This window comes from Capra hircus, chromosome 2, assembly GCF_001704415.2.
Source record: "Capra hircus breed San Clemente chromosome 2, ASM170441v1, whole genome shotgun sequence".
NCBI lineage: Eukaryota > Metazoa > Chordata > Mammalia > Artiodactyla > Bovidae > Capra > Capra hircus.
Window position 1 is genome coordinate 121,713,087 of NC_030809.1, and position 20,526 is coordinate 121,733,612.

At 39.5% G+C, this 20,526-nt stretch overlaps 1 long non-coding RNA gene across 1 annotated transcript; it reads left to right on the plus strand.

Annotated features, from left to right (window-relative positions):
• Window positions 453–19,951, plus strand: LOC102168307. Its single transcript, XR_309776.2, has 3 exons — window positions 453–574; window positions 1,810–1,938; window positions 19,646–19,951. It is a non-coding gene; the product is annotated as an uncharacterized LOC102168307 (long non-coding RNA).

Here is a 20,526-nt window from a genome sequence, read left to right on the forward strand (position 1 = left end):
AACAACTGTATGTACTTTATGTGCAAAGATATGTCCATTTTAGATGGGCATAAAAAAATTCCCAAACTGGGTTAGATCTATAATCCATCTAGACAAATTTCATTTACTTTCAAAGGAACAAGAGCTATGTTTAAAGTGTTTAATTCTTCTTCATAGTTTTGGTATCAGTGATAAGAAATATACTGCCAAAATATTAACTTCTATATAATTTTTAACTTAATGTATCAGATTATATTTTCTAAAGATGGGCCCAAGAATATCTCCTATCCCATGCACTCTTCTAAAAACTTGCTATCTTCCCATTAAGAGCTGGAATGTGTATTATTTCCCCTTGCAATTGGTTGGAACTTTATGACTACTTCAAACACTAGAGTGTAGTAGAAATGTTGATTGTTACTTTCAAGGTTAGAACATAAAAATGTTATCCATGTCATTCTGGTTCTTTCAGGATGTTTGGTTCTGGAACCCAGCCACCACCCTGTAAGGAAGGCCAAAACATCTTGGAAGAAGAGATCTATGAGAAAAACAAGCTTCTGGCTGAACTGCCAGCCAGTGAACAGCACCAAAGTGCCAAGTATGTGGACAAGTTACCATGAATTTGGATTCTCCAGTTGCCAGGAAAGTCATCCCAGATGATGCCATGTAGAGTTGAGACAGTTGCCCCTGCTAAATCATGCCCAAATTTCAGATTAATGAACACCATAAATGATGGTTTTTACTTTAAGCCACTAAGTTTGAGGGATAATCTGTGTATCAACAGGAAACGACTACTAATTTGGGTGTCTAAAAAAGGGATGTCACCGTAACAAAACCTTCTACATGTGACACTGGCTTTGGAATTGGACTGTGTGGAGAAGTTGGAATGGTGCTGAGGAGACTGTTAGTGTAAAACCAAAGGGGTCTTAGGGAAACAGGTTGTGGAAAACCTACAAGACCCTGAGGAGACTGTCAGTAAAGTCATTAAAAAGGAGGGGAAAATATTATTGGAAGGTGAAGGAATGGAAACTTTTGTGATGTCAGAGTCTGCCAACATAGTTGTCTGTAATAATGTGGCCTAGAGAAGAATGTACCTAATAAACTAAATGACCTAGCAGAGGAGAGTTCTAGGAATAATATTCAAAATGCCACTTGTTTTTTTTTTTTTCATTGTCTAAGATGAAATATGAGAACAGAGAAGTTATCTAAAGAATAAACTATTAAATATAAGAGAACCCCAACTTGCTGAGTTTGAAATAAAAGCATTTTTCATACCCCAAGTCTGTAAAACAATTACTAAATTTTTAAAAATGGCTCTGGGAAAGATTGAGTCAAAGATGAGTCTATAAGATCTTTGTTAACACCTCAGAAGAATTTAAGACAGTTGTTCATAAAATATTTCAACAAACAAAAGGTCCTTAAGGAATCTTAATATCTACCTGGCCACATCATTTCTGTTAAATAATCAGACTTCTAAGATTCTCAAGTGTATTTTCCCATAGGAGTCTCAAAAGAAGTCTTACTATATAAGGGTTTATCTTAAGAGTTTTGTAGATATGAATTTTGTCTAATGGAGCCGGTTATAAACTGATACATAAGAAACTCACAAGGTTTTTTTTAAAAAATTGTATCTGCTTAGACTGAAAGAAAGAGATATAATATAAAATGAAGAGGGCCTTGGATCCCCAAATCCTCCAAAAAGGAGGCAGCCCTTGTCAGTTCGCACTACCTTTGCTCTGGATCAGATTATTTATTGCCTCATTTGAGCAAAGCATTTTCTTTCACATGTCTTAAATTTTCATGTTTCTGGTTTTTGTTTTTTTTTTTTCATAGTGGGACACATGTGTCCTCTTCCAGGTAGATCATGCTGCTAACTGTACCCAGTTTGGAGAGAAAATTCACAACTTTGGGCTGATGCAGGAGAAGCTGGCCGGGATGGCTATGCTGCAGTATGTGACTGAGGTGAGGGCCGCCCCCTTGTCCCCAGAGCCCTTCTTCCCAGACGGGTCAGACTACAACCCATGTTTCTGGTTTTTAAGGGCATTTTCTTATTTCTAATATTACTGGAATTGTAAAAACCAGAGGTCTCTAATCCATTAATTTGGTAAGTTGTGAAAGTGAAAGTGTTAGTTGCTCAGTCATGTCCAACTCTTTGGGTTCCCATGGACTGTAACCTGCCAGGCTCCTTTTTTCATGTAATTCTCCAGGCAAAAATACTGGAGTGGGTAGCCATTCTCTTCTCCAGGGATCTTCCCAACCCAAGGATCAAACCCAGGCCTCCTACAATGCAGGCAGATTCTTTACCATCTGGGCCACCAGGGAAGCCCTTAGTAACTTTTAAGAGGTTTCAAAAGAACGATCACACTGACTTTTAGATTGCAAAACACTAGATATTTTTTTCTCTCAAAAATGAGATCTCCTCCTACCCACTACCCACCATCTACTTTGCTTCAGTAGTTTATGCGTTCCTTTTCCATTTTCTGAATTTGCTCTTTCTTAAAGTCTATTAGCCAGAACTACACTAAATGTTTCAAAGCAGACATATGCAGTCTTCGTCAAAGATCAGGACAAGGTCTTATCTTCTATTTACTACAATACTTTTCTTGATGATCATGGAGATGATACTTGTCTTACTAGATTTGGTGTGACTGAAAAATTTACTTAAATATCTTTAGCCATAAATCCCAGAGCAAGGAGATTACATTGCTTCTATTAGAAATGTTTCATGGATTATGGGAAAAAAAGTAGGAAACAAATACTTGTCAAATGTTGTCAGTAGAAATGGTAAATATTGGCAGAATCATGTTTGAAAAGCAACAGAGAATTATCCCACGTTTGCTTTTATTCATTCAATAATGTTCAGCTTAAGGGGATGAACTGAAGTTACGTATGTGAAAAATACTTTCATTTGCATTTAGGATTTGGCAACTGGAAGTCAGTGTTACAGCAGGTACATATTTGGGACTGTCTCAGATCCCGTGTGAAGTCTGTCTCTCCCCGAGCAGCATGTACTGGCACTGTCCACAGTACCTAAGTAAGCACCAGTTGGGCTGCATTCCTTGTAAAACAGTCCAATTATGGTGAGCCCAAAGACCTTAGCCCTGGTGCTAATTCCCAGAATGACATGTTCACAGGATGAAATGGAAAAACATCAGCAGCTCATCCTTTTCTCTGTCATCTTTGTTTATGGAAAGCTAAAAATGTGAAGGAGCTTCCCTTTTTTGTGTTTCCCCAGTTTCATAGAGACGTATACAGAATTTGGCCCCATGAGTTAGCATTTCTAGACAAGTTGTATACAAATGATTTTCTATTATTTGAACAACTAGTCACTTGTTCTGGATTCAAAATCATTTACTTAGAAAGAAACATACCGACTTAGTCAAGTCATTATCTCAAGACCTAATGTTGAGCAATGGTGGAATTTCACATTTAGTTGTTTATCAGTCTAGTTTTGTGTAGTTTAACAGAGTTAGTGTCTGTCAGGCCTTTATTCCTGATTGTTCTGGTGGGATAATTTTTTTTACATTAACTTATGATTATTTCTTTAGTATTCTTCTCTCTGCAATTAGAAGATACTAATCAAGGTTTATATCAAGGTTTATAATCCCTTATTTCAGGATTGTGATGCAGGGCTCATTCTCCAACACTAAAAAAGAAGCAGCTACTCTCTTGGACTCCACACTTGAGAGGGCTCTACTATGGCCCTCATCTTTAAAAAAAAATTACTTATTTTTAACTGAAGCATAATTGCTTTACAATAATGTGTTGGTTTCTGCCATCCATCAACATGGCCCTCGCCTTTTGACTGTATTGTGAGCACACTCATCACCAGCATAAGACAGCAACTATGATCTTTCCATGTCAGGGTATCAAGAGAAATGAAAACCAGGCACCCACAGTTCAACTCTGATGACTTACATAGAACATGGGCTAAGAAGAGGACTTCTGTAGAGAGAAGCCCACATACTCTTTCTTTAAGATTATTTTCAGGAAGAAGAGGGACAAACTTTGTGAACTTCAAAGTTCATGTAAAACAATTTAATAGGATTTCCTATCACTGGGTCTAAAGGAAATTAGGGACTGTATGCAATGAATGATGACTAAAAGAATTTGGAGGGTCTTAAATGTAGTTATCACTTCATGGGAAACAGATGAGTGCTGGGGTCCAGCCCCAGTGGATCCAGGGTGATTCGAAGGTGGGGACGGAGTCGGCGTCTTTGGAAAAATACATATTTAATCACAGATATAGAGAGATTAGAAATGGATAGTGCAGTGGGAAGATTAGTGGAGAAAAGGAGGCTGAATAACTTTGATTACGTGGAATAGCATCCATGCTCCAGATGGGAATTCAGCCAGAAAAACGGGAGCAAGAAAGAAGCGACATGGGGGAATCAGTCTTTCCGGAAACTGATCCGATTTCTTTATTTTTGGGTTTGCTTATATACCTTTTGTTACACATAGGGATGAATACAGAGTCACGCGGGGGTCAGCAGTCCTGACCTTTATCAAAATCAGGTGCTTCACATAAATGTATAAAAAAAGGTCTTAGGGATATTACATCATCTTCTGGCCATGAATGAGACCTGCTGACATCTTATGATCCTTTCTTTCTGATAACCAAAAAACTTATTTCTTCCAAGGGTGTTTTTACTTAAACCAGGCACCACCCTCCAAATAAAGTTACATTCCTATAGGGTGAGGGTGTAGTGAGTTACAATCAAGAAAGGAATTTATTTAACCCAAGGTTAACATGATTAATCTTAAAGGTTAATACTTATTTCTTCCTATATGCTTAAAGGTTAATACTTATTTCTCCTATATGCTAGTTATATTCATTATAAGGGTAGGGAACATGGAGATTTAGCAGCAAACATCAGCCTAACAAATGAAAATCCTTTCACCAATGCTCCCCTTAAGATCTGTTTAGTCTTAAGATATGATAAACTTACATTTTTACATAGCAAGGACACAGTGATTTATAACAAAGTACAGTGATCTATTACAAAAGAGAAAATCCATTAACTCAAAAAGTCTAGTATTGCTAACATCAAAAACTACCATATTTCCTTTGCTATATTCCAAATACATTGATTAATATATTCCCAGGTGCCTAAGGATATGGAGGCCTGGCAGCAATCATTGACTCAACAAGAAGAAAAAGTCCTATGCTAATTAAGACTCTCAAAATACTCCAAAACTCTCTGTGCTGTTTACGGTTGAGAGGTAGTAAACAATCATGTGCCTAGCGGCAGCAGTATGGATAATCCTGTCACACAAGCTAGTCTGTCAGCAGAGAGGTTTGACCTGAAACATCCTTGTCCCACCCAGAGCAGGGAATTGGCAGCAATTATTGACACAACAAATGAAGAACCCTTCACCAATATAATTCCTAACCAACACACTATACTAATAATTTCCAACTCCCCAAAAGATTTTGCCTTTAGTAAGTCTAAAACACCTCGTGCCTCTCAGGTTGGGAGGCTGTAAACAATCACATGTGGCCGGACAAACCTATACAGGTGGGCTAGATAACCTTCAGAGAAGTCCGTAAGCTGAAACACTCTTGTCACTCCCAAGAATTTTTATTGCCTTAGAGCTGCACGTTTACTCCTTCTCCGAGAGAAACGGTTATGGGGGAGAGCCCCCGTAAAGTCAGAGGTGTAGGTGAGAGCATAAAACAGACTCTGGCTTTGGGGTTAGATGCTCGGGAACAGGGGGTTTCCTGAGGCTTGATCACGCCTTTGCGTATGCCAAGCCTCCTTCCTCATGACCTTTGCCATGGGCGGAATTCCTCACGCTAGCCCCTGGCAGATGAGGAAACAGTGAAAACAGTGTCAGACTATTTTTTGGGGCTCCAAAATCACTGCAGATGGTGATTGCAGCCATGAAATTAAAAGACGCTTACTCCTTGGAAGGAATGTTATGACCAATCTAGATAGCATATTAAAAAGCAGAGACATTACTTTGCCAACAAAAGTCCGTCTAGTCAAGGCTGTGGTTTTTCCACTGGTCATGTATGGATATGAGAGTTGGACTGTGAAGAAACCTGAGCACTGAAGAATTGATGCTTTTGAACTGTGGTGTTGGAGAAGACTCTTGAGAGTTCCTTGGACTGCAAGGAGATCCAACCAGTCCATCCTAAAGGAGACAAGTCCTGGGTCTTCATTGGAAGGACTGATGCTGAGGCTGAAACTCCAATACTTTGGCCACCTCATGCAAAGAGCTGATTCATTGGAAAAGACCTAGTGCTGGGAGGGATTGGGGGCAGAAGGAGAAGGGGACGACAGAAGATGAGATGTCTGGATGGCATCACCAACTCGATGCACATGAGTTTGGGTAAACTCTGGGAGTTGGTGATGGACAGGGAGGCCTGGCGTGCTGTGATTCATGGGATCGCAGAGTCGGACATGACTGAGCGACTGACCTGAACTGAACTGAACTGAAATGTAGTTATGGCTGAATAGTATTTTGTAGTTTTCCCAATATTTTTCTTATTTTTCATGTCCATCTGTTTTCCAAAAATAAACATTAGTGAAACATAAAAGTACAGATCCGTGTCCTTATCTTGAGGGTCAGCTAGTAAGACTGTGTATGCTTAGTGCTTTGACATTTTTTCTTGGGAGGTCAGCCTAAGGAATAGTGTGGGAAAAGGCTGATCTCTTTAAAATAAAAATTCCCATGCAGATAGCGAATCCTATGACACAGCTGAACTGTTTTTAATTCATGCATTGTGAATTAAATGTTTATAAATGTAGGTTTTTATTTTAAAACTGAGCTTGCTGACCATTTGCATTTGATGCTCATCAAAATATAATATTCAAAAAAATTAAACATACAACTCTGACAAACATAAAATTAGCAAGTGTCAAAGATTAATTTAGTTAATTACTAAAGGCTCCAGAAGAATAAACAAAACTAATTTTAAAATGTTCTGATCTATATACTTAATGTATAGAACTTGGGGCTTCCCAGATGGTGCAGTTTGGTAAAGAATCCACCGGACAATGTGGGAGACACAAGAGACTCAGTCTTGATCCCTGGGTCAGAGAGGTCCTCTGGAGCAGGAAGTGGTAACCCACTGCAGTGTTTTTGCTTGGGAAATTCCATCAAAAGAGGAGCCTGGTGGGCTACAGTCTATGGGGTCATAAGGAATAGACACAACTGCGCAGACATGCACGCACTGAACAAATAACCCTAAAGTTCACATGGAAGCGTTAAAGACCCAGAATTGCCAAAACAATCCTAAGGAAAAATAACAAAGCAGGGGGCATATTCCAGACACTACCACAAAGCTACAGTGATCAAAACAGCATGGTACTGGCATAAGAACAGACATATGGATCAATGGAACAGAATAGAGAACCCAGGAATAAACCTACACAGTTATGGTCAATTAACCTTTGACAAAGGAGGCAAGAATATACCTTGCCTCCTTTGGGCAAGGGAAAAAGACAGTCTGTTTTTTACAGGCTCTGATTTACAGCTGCATGTAAATCAATAAAGTTAGACCCTTTCACTGTACACAAAAATAATCTCAAAATGGCGTAAAGACTTAAACATAAGACAAGACAGCATAAAACTCATAGAGAAAAAAATGGGCAAAATATTTTCTGACATAAATCATACAAAGGTTTCCTTAGGTCAGGCTCCCAAGGCAATAGAAATAAAGACAAACAAAAAAACTGAATTCTAATCAAACGTATAAACTTTTGTACAGTAAAGGAAACCATAAACAAAATGAAAAGACAACCTACAGAATGGGAGAAAATATTTACAGAGATCAACGAGGGATTAATTTTCAAAACATAAAAACAGCTCATACAACTTACCATACACACACACACACACACACACACACACACACACACACACACACACACACACACACCACAATTGAAAAATGGGCAGAAGACCTAAATAGACTTTTCTGCAAAAATACAGATGGCCAACAGGCACATGAAAAGATGTTCAACATCACTAATTATTATAGAGATGCAAATCAAAATTGCAATGAGGTGCCCTATCCCCTCACACCAGTCTGAATGGTCATCATTAAAAGTCTACAAAAAACAAACACTGGAGAGGTGTGGAGAAAAGGGAATCCTCTGCCACTGCTGATGGAAATGTAAATTAGTGCAGCCACTAAGGAACACAGTGACTAGAAAACTAGAACACCAGTTTTCTTAGTCCCTCAGAAAACTAAAACTAGAATTACCATACGATCCAGCAATCCCACTCCTAGGTAAATATCCAGACAAAACTATAATTCAAAACTCCTATGTTCATAGCAGCACTATTCACAATAGCCAAGACATAGAAATAATCTAAATGTCTTTAACTGTTGAATGGATAAAGAAGAGGCAGTGTATATGTACACATATACATACACATGCAGTGGAATACTACTTAGCCATAAAAACAAATAAAATAATGCCATTTGCAGCAACATGGATGGACTTAGGGATTATCATGCTAACTGAATTAAGCCAGGCAAAGCAAATATCATTTGATATCACTTATATGTGGAATCTAGAAAAAAAAATGATACAAATGAACTTACTTGCAAAACAGAGATTCTCAGACTAGGAAATCAAATTCATGGTTACCAAAGAGGAAAAGGTGATGAGGAGGTTGGGATATTTAGAGGTTGGGATTAAAATATACACACTGATATATATAAAACAGATAACCACAACAGCCTACTATATAGCACTGGAAACTATACACATATTGTATAATAAGGGAAAATAATCTTAAAAGGAATATAAATATATATATATATATATAATTGAATTACCAGGGCCTCCCTTTCACTTTTCACTTTCATGCATTGGAGAAGGAACTGGCAACCCACTCCAGTGTTCTTGCCTGGAGAATCCCAGGGATGGGGGAGCCTGGTGGGCTGCCGTCTATGGGGTCGCACAGAGTCAGACACAACTGAAGCGACTTAGCAGCAGCAGCAGGGCTACCCTGATGGCTCAGCAGGTAAAGAATCCACCTGCAATGCAGGAGACACAGGTTCTATCCCTGAGTTGGGAAGATCCCCTAGAGAAGGGAATGGCAACCCATTCCAATATTCTTGCCTGGAAAATCCCATGGGCAGAGGAGCCTGGTGGGCTACAGTCCAAAAGGTTTCAAAAAGTCAGATACGACTGGGGAACTAAGCACAGACACATAGAATCACTATGCTATACACCTGAAACTAACATAATAGGTATTGTAAATCAACTATACTTCAAAAAAAAGAAAAGAAAAAAAGCTGATCTGATAAAATTAGCATATTTATAAGGAGACACCCATATCCTCATTCTCTCTCTCTGCCACATGAGGACACAAAGAGAACTGACCACCTGCAAGCCAGGGGGAAAGTCCTCACCAGGCACTCAATTAGTAGGCACCTAAACTTTGGAATTCCTAACTCAGAACTATGAGAAATAAATCCGTGCTGTTTTGCTACCAAGTCTGTGGTATTTTGTTACAGCAACCCAAGCAGTCTAAGATACCACACCTAAGGAGGAGTTTTGTTACTTTTTTGTTTCTGTTTTTTGGACCTGAAAACTCCCTCCTGTCATCTCTTGTATGCTTCATATTTAGAAAAATACTTCTCTCAGATTTCTGTGCTTTGTTTCTTGACATATAAAGGAGAGGTTATAAAGTTAAAAACAAAGACAAAAACTTACTCTTCCAGCTCTTGAAATTGAAGGGGGAGGACACTTCTCCAGAAATCACCAGATAACCTCTACTTTGATCTCCTCAGCCTGATCAGTCATCCTGGAACAAATAACTGTGACTAGGGAGAGGGATTATGTTCATTGGTTGGGCTTCAGCCGCTTGCTCCACTGCTAGTGTGAGATGCCCAGGGGAGGTGAAGATATCTGAATGAAAACTGGGGCAGTGACTAAGGAAACGGAGAGAAATTTGGAGAGCTAACCACAATGTCTGCTCTAAGTCCTCAGAAGACAATAAATGTCTTGAAAAGGCAGAAGAACATGCTAAGCATCCATTTATGCCAGACCATGTGGCAGGCAATAGGTGTATTTCTGATACTGTTGGGAAATCTGCTGCTACCGCTGTTTAATCAGTTAAGTTGTGTCCTACTCTTTGTGATCTCATGAACTGTAAAATGCCAGGCTCCTCTGTCCATGGGATTTCCCAGGCAAGAACACTAGAGTGAGTTGCCATTTCCATCTCCAGAGGATCTTTCTGAACCAGGGATCGAACTCGGTTATCCAGCTTGGCAGGTTGATTCTTTACCACTGAATCATGTAGGAAGCCCTGGAGAGTATCCACCTAACCTATTACCTCCTTTCTTTAAGAATTTCCCTGTCCTTAGGGATGGGGTCAGATAGCCTGTTTGTTGAAGAAAGGTCAGTGGATCAGGAATAGATATTTAGTCTGGACCAGACCAATTGTATTTTCTCTCTAGGAATTTTTTTTTTTTTTTTTAATTTTTATTTTTACTTTATTTTACTTTACAATACTGTATTGGTTTTGCCATACATTGACATGAATCCGCCACAGGTGTACATGAGTTCCCAAACATGAACCCCCCTCCCACCTCCCACCCTATATCATCTCTCTGGATCATCCCCATGCACCAGCCCCAAGCATCCTGTATCCTGTATCAAACATAGACTGGCAATTTGTTTCTTACATGATAGTATACATGTTTCAGTACCATTCTCCCAAATCATCCCACCCTATCCCTCTCTCTCAGAGTCCAAAAGTCCGTTCTATACATCTGTGTCTCTTTTGCTGTCTCGCATACAGGGTTATCATTACCATCTTTCTAAATTCTGTATATATGTGTTAGTATACTGTATTGGTGGTTTTCTTTCTGGCTTATTTCACTCTGTATAATTGGCTCCAGTTTCATCCATCTCATTAGAACTGATTTAAATGTATTATTTTTAATGGCTGAGTAATACTCCATTGTGTATATGTAATTTTGAAGTGAGATTCAAGCTAGTCAGTTTCTACGGCTTCTGGGAGCAAATATATAACATTGGAAGCTGTGGGATAGCTGTTTTTTGTATGTATTGATACAGAGAGAAATAAAGAAAGAGAATTTGGGCAGAAAGAGGAGAATGAAATGGATTATGAGCAGGAAGAAGCAGAGTTACAGTAGCTGTTTCACGACAGAGAGGGAAAGACAGAAAAGTTTCCTTGGTTCTTGACTTTCACATTCACGGTTCAATTACTCCTTAAACCCTTTATCTGTTAAACAGGTTGTTAAATGGAGCCCAAAGACAAAGATCAATATAATAGATTCCAAAGAATAATTTCCTTCCCTCACGCAATGATCCAGATAATGAAGTTGAAACAGGAATCCAAATTCTTGTTCTCAGACCTGAAAGATGAACTTAGCAAACACACAAACACTTACAATGGCAAGCAAACAGCAAGCAAACAGGATTTATTTCAAAGCTCTCCTCATAGACACTGAAAGGGGGTGACATGCCTGAAAAGGCAGGACTTAGAGCAATTTAAACAGTTAAACTAGTATTGATTTGTACATTTTTGATTTGTTCTTACTTTTAACATATGTCATTTCTAAGCAATCAGCTTAAAGGTCACAGTGTTTAACTTGACATCTTTGTGTCTTCTTTTGATCTTCAGATTATTATTTTTCTTACACATTAAGTCAGTCATCCTGTGACCTTATCTCATGACTTCTGGCCATTTTACAATGGATCAGATGTACAGGCTAAAGATTAATGATCACCAGTTGTTTTTCCTTCAGACATATGAAACAATTACTACCCTCTCCTGGATCTGAGTGCTGATAATTTATCAGACCAAGGATACATTTCTCCAAGAGTCTAGAATTCAGGACCAAGGGATATAGTTTTAGGTTAATGGATGTTTATTGAAACAGGCCAAGGTCTCAGAGTTCCCACAATAACTGCCTACCAATTTCTACCTCGAAGTGAAGCGCTGTGCATGATGTTAAGGGATAACAGGATGGTTATCAGGTAGCTTGCCAGCTTGATCAGGCTCCCCTGGGATAAGGATGGAGTCTGCAGAGTGGAGAGATTTCTTCGTGTGAGCTTTGTATTCTATTCTCCGTTCTCACAGAAATAGAAAGCTACTTTATTTTCACCTCATGCCAATGAGCAAAGACAATGGGGAGATTCTGATATTTGTGTCCTGGAGATTGAAGGAGACAGATAACGGTGTTCAAGTTTTAGAAGTCTAAAGTCAAGGGGTGTAAAGAAACACCATTGTGATGGTATGTACTTCCACTCCAATTGGCTTGTGGGGACAAAATGAGACCCCCTTCCAAAAGTGAGTTGACATGGGTCATCTTAAAAAGGAATCTCCTCCAAAAAGACAGCCTCGGTGGATTATGATACATGAAGAAATGGTGGATTCCTAGATGCTCAAAACCGTTGTTCAGGGAGAGCATGCAGCCATGGCCCCTTTCCTCTAGTCCCTCTTTTCCCAGGCTGACTTGAGAGAGGCCAGAACAGTGGTTTAACTGACAGAGAGGAGGCAGAAGATGAGTTGCTTCCAAAGCTAATTTTGAAGGGCACCCCTCCCCTCCTTTCCCAAACCTCCATCAATGGTTAAAGCTTGATACCACATAGAAGTTTAGATCATTTATTTCTTTACTGAGCTAGCCTCCATCTTTGCAATTGTTAGACTAGATTAGAATTTTAATGCCAAAACATGATTTAAAAGCAAGTACAAAAGCTATGGATCTACTAAAATTTGATCTTTAACAGTGAGAAAAAAAAACATATTTGTTTTCTTTTTACCTTTTATCACTGATGGAAGTGTCAGTCACCATCTAAATGACTCTGCCAGGTAGATGTGATTATCTCAATCAGAATTCTTTTCTCCACTCTGTGATTGAGAAAACTGAGGTTCAAAGAGCCTCATGAGAGGGAAGTGACTATGAAATGGACTTTGCAGGATGAGCAGGCTTTCAGTAAGCAGAGCAGAAAGGACAGGCATTGTAAGAGAGAAAAGAGTGAAGACCCTGAGGCTAGATAAGGTATATTCCAGGAACTGTGGGAATCCAATTTGGGTACAATATCAGGTCTGTGCAGGGTTAGTGTAAGGTAAGTTTGGAAACATTTTAGAGTAATAGAGTGGCAGTTCTTTAATACCACTTCCCCCTCAGCCCTTCTTTACAGTTGCCTCCCTATCATTCTCTGAAGAAAAATGGAGATATCCTTTCCATTTGATCTATGCGAAAATGTGTACAATTCTCAAAGTAAAGATTATGTGCTAGGATCTCATAAGATATAGGGGGAAATTGCAAGAGCTTTTGAGATAGGTACACCTAGTTTCGAATTCATGGCTATTTTAAGAACACATTTTCTCTGAAATTCTCTTTTCTTGTCTGTAGAGCAGGGAAATAACCCTAGAGGACTACTGTGAGAGAAAAATAAAATTCATTAAGATGATAAGGAGGCAGAAATATAAAATAGTTGTGTGACTTTAAGTAAATCACAGGGGTTGCAGGTCTCACTTTCTCAGTTTGCCCATCCCATTGTGTTATCAATAACATTTCACTGAAGTACCCAACAGTCAAGACTGTTTTTCAAGGCAAAGTAAGGTATTAACTTCTTCCAAAGGTCAAGTATAACTTTTTCTGTCCAAAATTAAATCTTTTGTTTTAGTTACGTAAGAAAGGTCCTTTGGGGGATGGTTAGAAGGACATTTAAATGGAAAGTTATATATATTGGGCCTGAAATTTTTTTTAATGGGCTTATGTAAAATGAATAGAAAGGTACTTAAGGAAGGTAGGAGCTGTCGGCTTGCTTTCTTAGGAAATCAATACTCATAAAATTCAAGGTTAGAATTGAGAATTGAAAACCAGTGAGTTTATTTTAAAACATGTAGCCTGTCATCTTTACTTTCCCTTTGGATAACACAGTGTTTATACCCTGAGGTCTATTTATGTTGCTCTCTTTCCCTGACTTTGAAGTGAACTTCGTTCAGTATTAGAATCAGAATGTTAGGGCTTAGAGATCATGTATTCCAACCTCCTCATTTAAAAAGAGTAAATTGAAGTCAGAGAGGAACGTGAACTGCCCAGACACCTCCTCTGTTTCCTGTGAGTTGTAAAATGGAGCCTCCTGTTGTTTTTAACAACGAGGCCCAACCCCAAAAGGGAAGGAGTTGTCCTCACGCTGCTCATCCTTCACTTCAGGCCTTGATATTCCATAAATCCAGACAGTGCCTGGTGCTTAGCAGGCACTCTATCTACATTTCTTAAAAAGAGGAATTGTGTTTAACTGTGAACAGAGCATTTCATTCTCAACAGAGCCTGATTAGAAAGTCTCTGGCATTCTTGGAGTGACAGGAGAGTCACCAATTGCTGGCTAAAACAAACGAAAATCCCTGCATTCTCCCAAATGCATGCTCATGGAGTTTCCTGTGTGACAATCAGTTCCAGAGCCAATCAACGCCTGCAGTTGAAAGCCTCCTACTCTTGAAACTTCTCATCTGCAGGTTCACTTAAAACCACCATTTCCTCTGCCCAGGGCACTTTGAAACATCCAGTTCCTCTCATCCAACTGGTGAGCACACAGATATGTTATCACACTTCATTGTCAGATCCACAAACTTCCTAGTTCTTTGGGCTGTCCCATCAGGGCTCTCCAAAGCAAATTTCATTTATGCTTTTATTTTAAATCTGGCTGCCCCAAACAAAGCTCGGTATTTACAAGAAGTCTATTTCTTTTGGTGTGATTCAGATACAAACAGAGGCCTATTTTATTTAAAATAGTTATCCTTGAGGTTATGTAGATTGTAGAGTGAGTCATAGACAATGAAAAGGTGAAATAAATAGAACAATAGAAACCAATGTAGAGGGTTTGTAATGGTGCAGGTTTTGTCTAAAGAGGAGCTTGCGAAATCTGCATTAGATGGAGGCTTCCTATGTGTTCTGTATGAGAGACCTGCTGTTACCCTCTCTGCTAGGGTGAGCATTATACTCATCAGTCTTAAAGGGTAGTAATAGGCACTTTCACCTGGAGTTGTAATGAAAGATACCTCCCTCCATGGAATCCCTTTCACTTGTCTCGAGTTCCTCCAAGACCAGTTCTGCCACTCAGTCCACTTCATGCATAGATAGTCTAAAGCTGTTCTTCGCAAGCTGAGCTGAGGTGCCCAAGAGCCCTCTGGCAGGGAACTCATAGAAGCCGCTGAGGGAGAACGTTAATTGTTGAGGAAAGCACAACGCCGTCTGTTGGACATCACACCAACTACAATTATTAGTTGTTCAGACCAAACTACTTAATAAATGGAACTCTTAGGTATTTCCTTTGCCTTAGGGGCATGGTGAAAAATATGCTGAGACATTAGGGAATCACAAACCAAGAAAAGTTGAGAACCTCTGAACAAACATTAAGAGACTTCAGAAAGGTCACATCTTACAAAGGAGTCAGGGGAAAAAAATCCTGAGCACTCCACCTTTCTATTTAGTGTATACAGACTCCTCCATTTGGTTCTACTTCTATTACTACGTCATTGGTTATGAACCCTTTATATGTATATCTTGTTGTTCAGTAGCTACGTGGTGTCTGACTCTTTGTGGCCTCATGGACTGCAGCATGTGAGGCTTCCCTGTCCTTCACCATCTCCCAGAGTTTGCTCAAACTCATGTCCATTGAGTCAGTGACAGCATACAACTGTCTCATCCTCTGTTGCCCTCTTCTCTTCTTGCCCACAATTTTTCCTATCATCAAGGTCATTTCCAATGAGTCTGATCTTCAAATCGGGTGGCCAAAGTATTGGAACTTCGACATCAGTCCTTCCAGTGAATATTCAGGGTTGATTCCTTTAGGATTGATTGGTTTGATCTCCCTGTAGTTCAACAGACTCTCAAGAGTCTGTTGCACCTGTTGCATTCTCCAGAACCACAATCTGAAAGCATCAATTCTTTGGTGCTCAGCCTTCTCCGCTTCCCTGGTGGCTCAGATGGTAAATAATCTGCCTGCAGTGTGGGAGACCCAGGTTCAATCCCTGGGTAGGGATGATCTCTGGAGAAAGAAATGGTAACCCATTCCAGCATTCTTGCCTGGAGAATCCATGGACAGAGGCGCCTGTTAGGCTATAGTCCATGGGGTCTCAAAGAGTCGAACATGACTGAGTGACTAACACAGCCTATTTTATGGTCAAACTCTCACATCCACACATGATTACTGGAAAAACCATAGCTTTGACTACACGGACCTTTGCCAGAGAAGTGAGGTCTCTGCTTTTAATAGGCAGTCTAGGTTTGTCATAGATTTCCTTCCAAGAAAGCATCTTTTAACTTCATGGCTGCAGTCACTGTCTGCAGTGATTTGAGAGCCCAAGAAAATAAAGTCTGTCACTGTTTCTACTTTTTACCCTTCTATTTGGCATGAAGTGATGGGACCAGATGCCATGATCTTAGTTTTTTGAATGCTGAGTTTTAAGTCAGCTTTTTCACTCCTCTTTCACTCTCATCAAGAGGCTCTTTAGTTCTTCTTCACTTTCTGCCATTATAGCAGTATCATCTGTATATCTGAGGTTATTGACATTTCTCCCAGCAGTCTTGATTCCAGCTTGTGATTCATTTAGCTCAGCATTTTGCATTATGTACTCTGCAAAGAAGTTAAAGAAGCAGGGTGATAATATATAGCCTTGACTTATTCCTTTTCTAATTTTGAACCAGTTTGCTGTATCATATCCAGTTCTAACTGTTGCTTCTTGACCTGCATACAGGTTTCTCAGAAAACATGTAAGGTGGTCTGGTATTGCTATCTCTTTAAGAATTTTCCACAGATTTTTGTGATCCACACAGTTAAAGGTTTTAGTGTAGTTGATGAAGCAAAAGTAGATATTTTCTGGAATTCCTTTGCTTTCTCTATGACCCAATGAATGTTGGCAATTTGATTTCTGGTTCCTCTGCCTTTTCTAAACCAAGTTGTACATCTGTAAGTTCTTGGTTCATGTACTGCTGAAGCCTAGCTTGAAGGATTTTGAGCATTACACCTTGCTAGCATGTGAAATGAGCACAATTGTACAGTGAAAGTGAAGTGAAGTCACTCAGTCGTGTCCGACTCTTTGCGACCCTGTGGACTGCAGCCCAACAGGCTCCTTTGTCCATGGGATTCTCCAGGCAAGGATACTGGAGTGGGTTGCCATTTCTTTCTCCAGGGGATCTTCTGAATCCAGGGATCGAACCCAGGTCTCCTGCATTGCAGGCAGATGCTTTAACCTCTGAGCCACCAGGGTAGTTTGAATATTTTTTGGCACTGCCCGTCTTTGAGATTGAAGTGATAACAGATCTTCTCCAGTCCTGTGGTCACTGCTGAGTTTTCCAAAGTTGCTGGTATATTGAGTGCAGCACTTTAACAGCATCATCTTTTAGGATTTGAAATACCTCAGCTATGATTCCATCACCTTCACTAGCTTTGTTCTTAGTAATTCTTCCTAAGGTTCACTTGACTTCTCACTCCACAATGTCTATCTCTAGGTGAGTGACCACATTATCATGGTTATCTGAGTCATTAAGACTTTTCTAGGATAGTTCTTCTGTGTATTTTTGCCACTTCTTAATCTCTCCTGCTTTTGTTAGGTCCTTACTGTTTCTGACCTTTACTGTGCCCATCCTTGCCTGAAATATTCCCTTGATATCTCCAATTTTCTTGAAGAGATCTATAGTCTTTCCCACTCTGTTGTTTCCCTCTATTTCTTTGTATTGTTCACTTAAGGCTTTTTTTTTAACCTCTCCTTGCTATTCTCTGGAACTCTGCATTCAGTCGGGTAATCTTTCCCTTTTTCCTGTGCCTTTCATTTGTCTTCTTTTCTCAGCTATTTGTAAAGCCTCATCAGACAACCACTGTGCCTCCTTATATTTCTTTTTGTTTGGGATGATTTTGGTCACTGCTTCCTACACAATTTTACAAACCTCCATCCATAGTTCTTCAGGCACTGTCTACCAAATTTAATCCTTTGAATCTATTCATCACCTCCACCATATAATCATAAGGAATATATTCTTAGGTAGATTATGTTTAACTGTATGTGTTCATGTATAGATATTTTTTTCCTAGAGACATCTCCTTAAAAATTACCTCTAAAAGTTCAAGATATGGGTCTCATGTTATAGAATGTTCTAGAATTGAAGTTGTGGAGTTCTTAAATCTTAATTGAAGGCCATAGCAGGAGGGGTGTGTTATGGAATCAATCTCATTCTAGGTGACCTCTGTTGACTTTACAAGTTCTTTGATGACTTATGGTAAAACAAAACAATAATGCAGGTATTACAGAGGTTTTGTGTTTAAAATATATTCTAAGATGCTCAGATAAAAGGTATTACTCACAGGAAATGCCAAGTATTACATAAATGATCCCACAGGTTCACATATGATCCCATTCAATGTAATGAAAACTTGTTAATTAAAACCTCTTGGTAAGAACTTTGTTCTCATCAGCTATACCTTTTCTTTGAAATTCATCCCTTTTTAATATTTTTTTCTTTTTTTTTTCCATGCCTTATAATTTACTGGCATCTATAAACTGTAAGGGAGTCATTGAGCAATTACTAAGGGAGACGTGCACAAATATAATTTATTTTCCACCAGGTAAAGGTTGTGTGTGGGTGGGTGTTTACATGTGCCTATCCACTCCCTTTCAGTATTTGTCCATCAAGGAAATAGATGTTAGGAAAATGGCTGATGGTTTAATCTTACCACTACCAACAGAACCAGTTTCATATTGGTCTGTAATGCTCCCTTATGTTGGCATATTCTCTAAGCAGTACAGGATAATTCAAAGAAATCAAAGTAAGTCTCTCTACCCAATTCGCACAAGCCTTCATAATCACGTGTTTCACAGCATGCCCATGCCTAGGTGACAGTCACCCACTAAGTCTCTGTTTGAGGTAACTGTGAATTGGAGAGAGGCTCTTACACAGCCTGTTTTTCACAAACTACCCTTTTCCTGATGAAGAAAATAAAACGATCCTCAATCCTAGCAAAGAGAGATAAACACAACTGAAATGCTGGCATGCTTCAGTATAGCCTTTGTCGATGCAATTTCCTTTGCACATTTTTTTGTTTTGATCGTCTCTTTTTGTCACAGGCTCTTTGGGCAACTTTAACTACCATTCACTCCAGTTCAATCACTTAACACTTTTAGCACAAAGGCCAATTTAAAATAATTTTAGATATAAATAAGCTGAAATTGTGAGGTATAGGTTTAAAATATTTTTGAAATTTCCATCTGGTATGCTAGATATTTTTATGATTATTGACTCACTAGGTAATTAACTCTAAAGCGCATACCACTTGCTGTTAATATCGGTAAATCTTAACATGGATTTTGGGCCAAAAATTTTTGATCACCTATTTGAGTTGGAATAAATAGTTCTGATCGGGTTTTCCATTGGATAACTGTGCTCGTATCAAACAAGCTCTTGAAATCTCATTCAATCATGAAAGCTTACGGTTTCATCTGGGATAGGTAGTTATTGCAATGTGGGACAAGGAGTTATTGCCCCATTCGCAACCACTTAAAAATATTAAGTCCCCTGAGTTATTAAATCACAACATGCATTCACACACAGAATTAATAAACATTAGTTCAAGTATAGTCCTAGATAAAATTCACAAAGGTAGACTGTCTTCTGCTCAAAATAGTTTCTTTATTGAGTCTTTTTTTCTTTCTTTCCTGTGTCCAGGTGATGAAAATCTAACACTGCTCCTTGCAGCCCGAAGAATGTTTCTCATGCCCCACTCAGGCCTCCTTTCCAGTCAAGGCTCATGCTTTGGACCTTTTCTAAACATCATTCCTTGAGCCCAATCACGAGCCAGCAGTGGGTCTCCTGATGGCTGAGGGTCCTGTCAGATGACTGCACTGCTAATCTTTTTGCATTTTGCCAAAATGTAAATCACTGATATATGTTTCACAAGATGTTGGCAGGCCAAGATGGCGTGGAAAGTCCCTGAGCTCACCCCCTCTCACTGATGCACCAAAATCAGTTATATGCAAAACAACCGTCAATGGAAAAGACTAGGTTGTACCAGAAAATGTCTTTTTCAACTAAATACATAAAGAAAAAAATTGGTGAGATGAGTAGATGGGTAAACCCACATATAATCAAATCCCAAATCCCATTACCCCCCACCAGTGCATAGCCCACAAACTGGAGAATAATTATATCACAGAGTTTCTTCCACCTCAAGTCAGGTTCCTCAGCCTGGGATCCAGAACTGGGAAGATGAGCCCCTAGAGTATTTGGCCTTGAAAGCCAATGGGGCTTGACTGCAGGAGCCCCACAAGATTAGGGGAAATAGAGACTTCACTCTTAAAGGGGGCACACAAAATCTCACATGCTCGATGACCCAGGGCAAAAGCAGTAATTTGATAGGCGCCTGGACCAGACCTACCTGCTGGTCTTGGAGAGTCTCCTGGAAAGGTTGGGGGAGGGGCGAGACTGTGGCCCACCCTAGGGACATAAACACCAGACAGTCAGCTGCTGGAACACTCCTGGTAGCTCTTTAATGCCAAGATCATTCAAAAGTAAGCAGGCACTGGTGCTGAAGTGCCTCAGGCCAAACA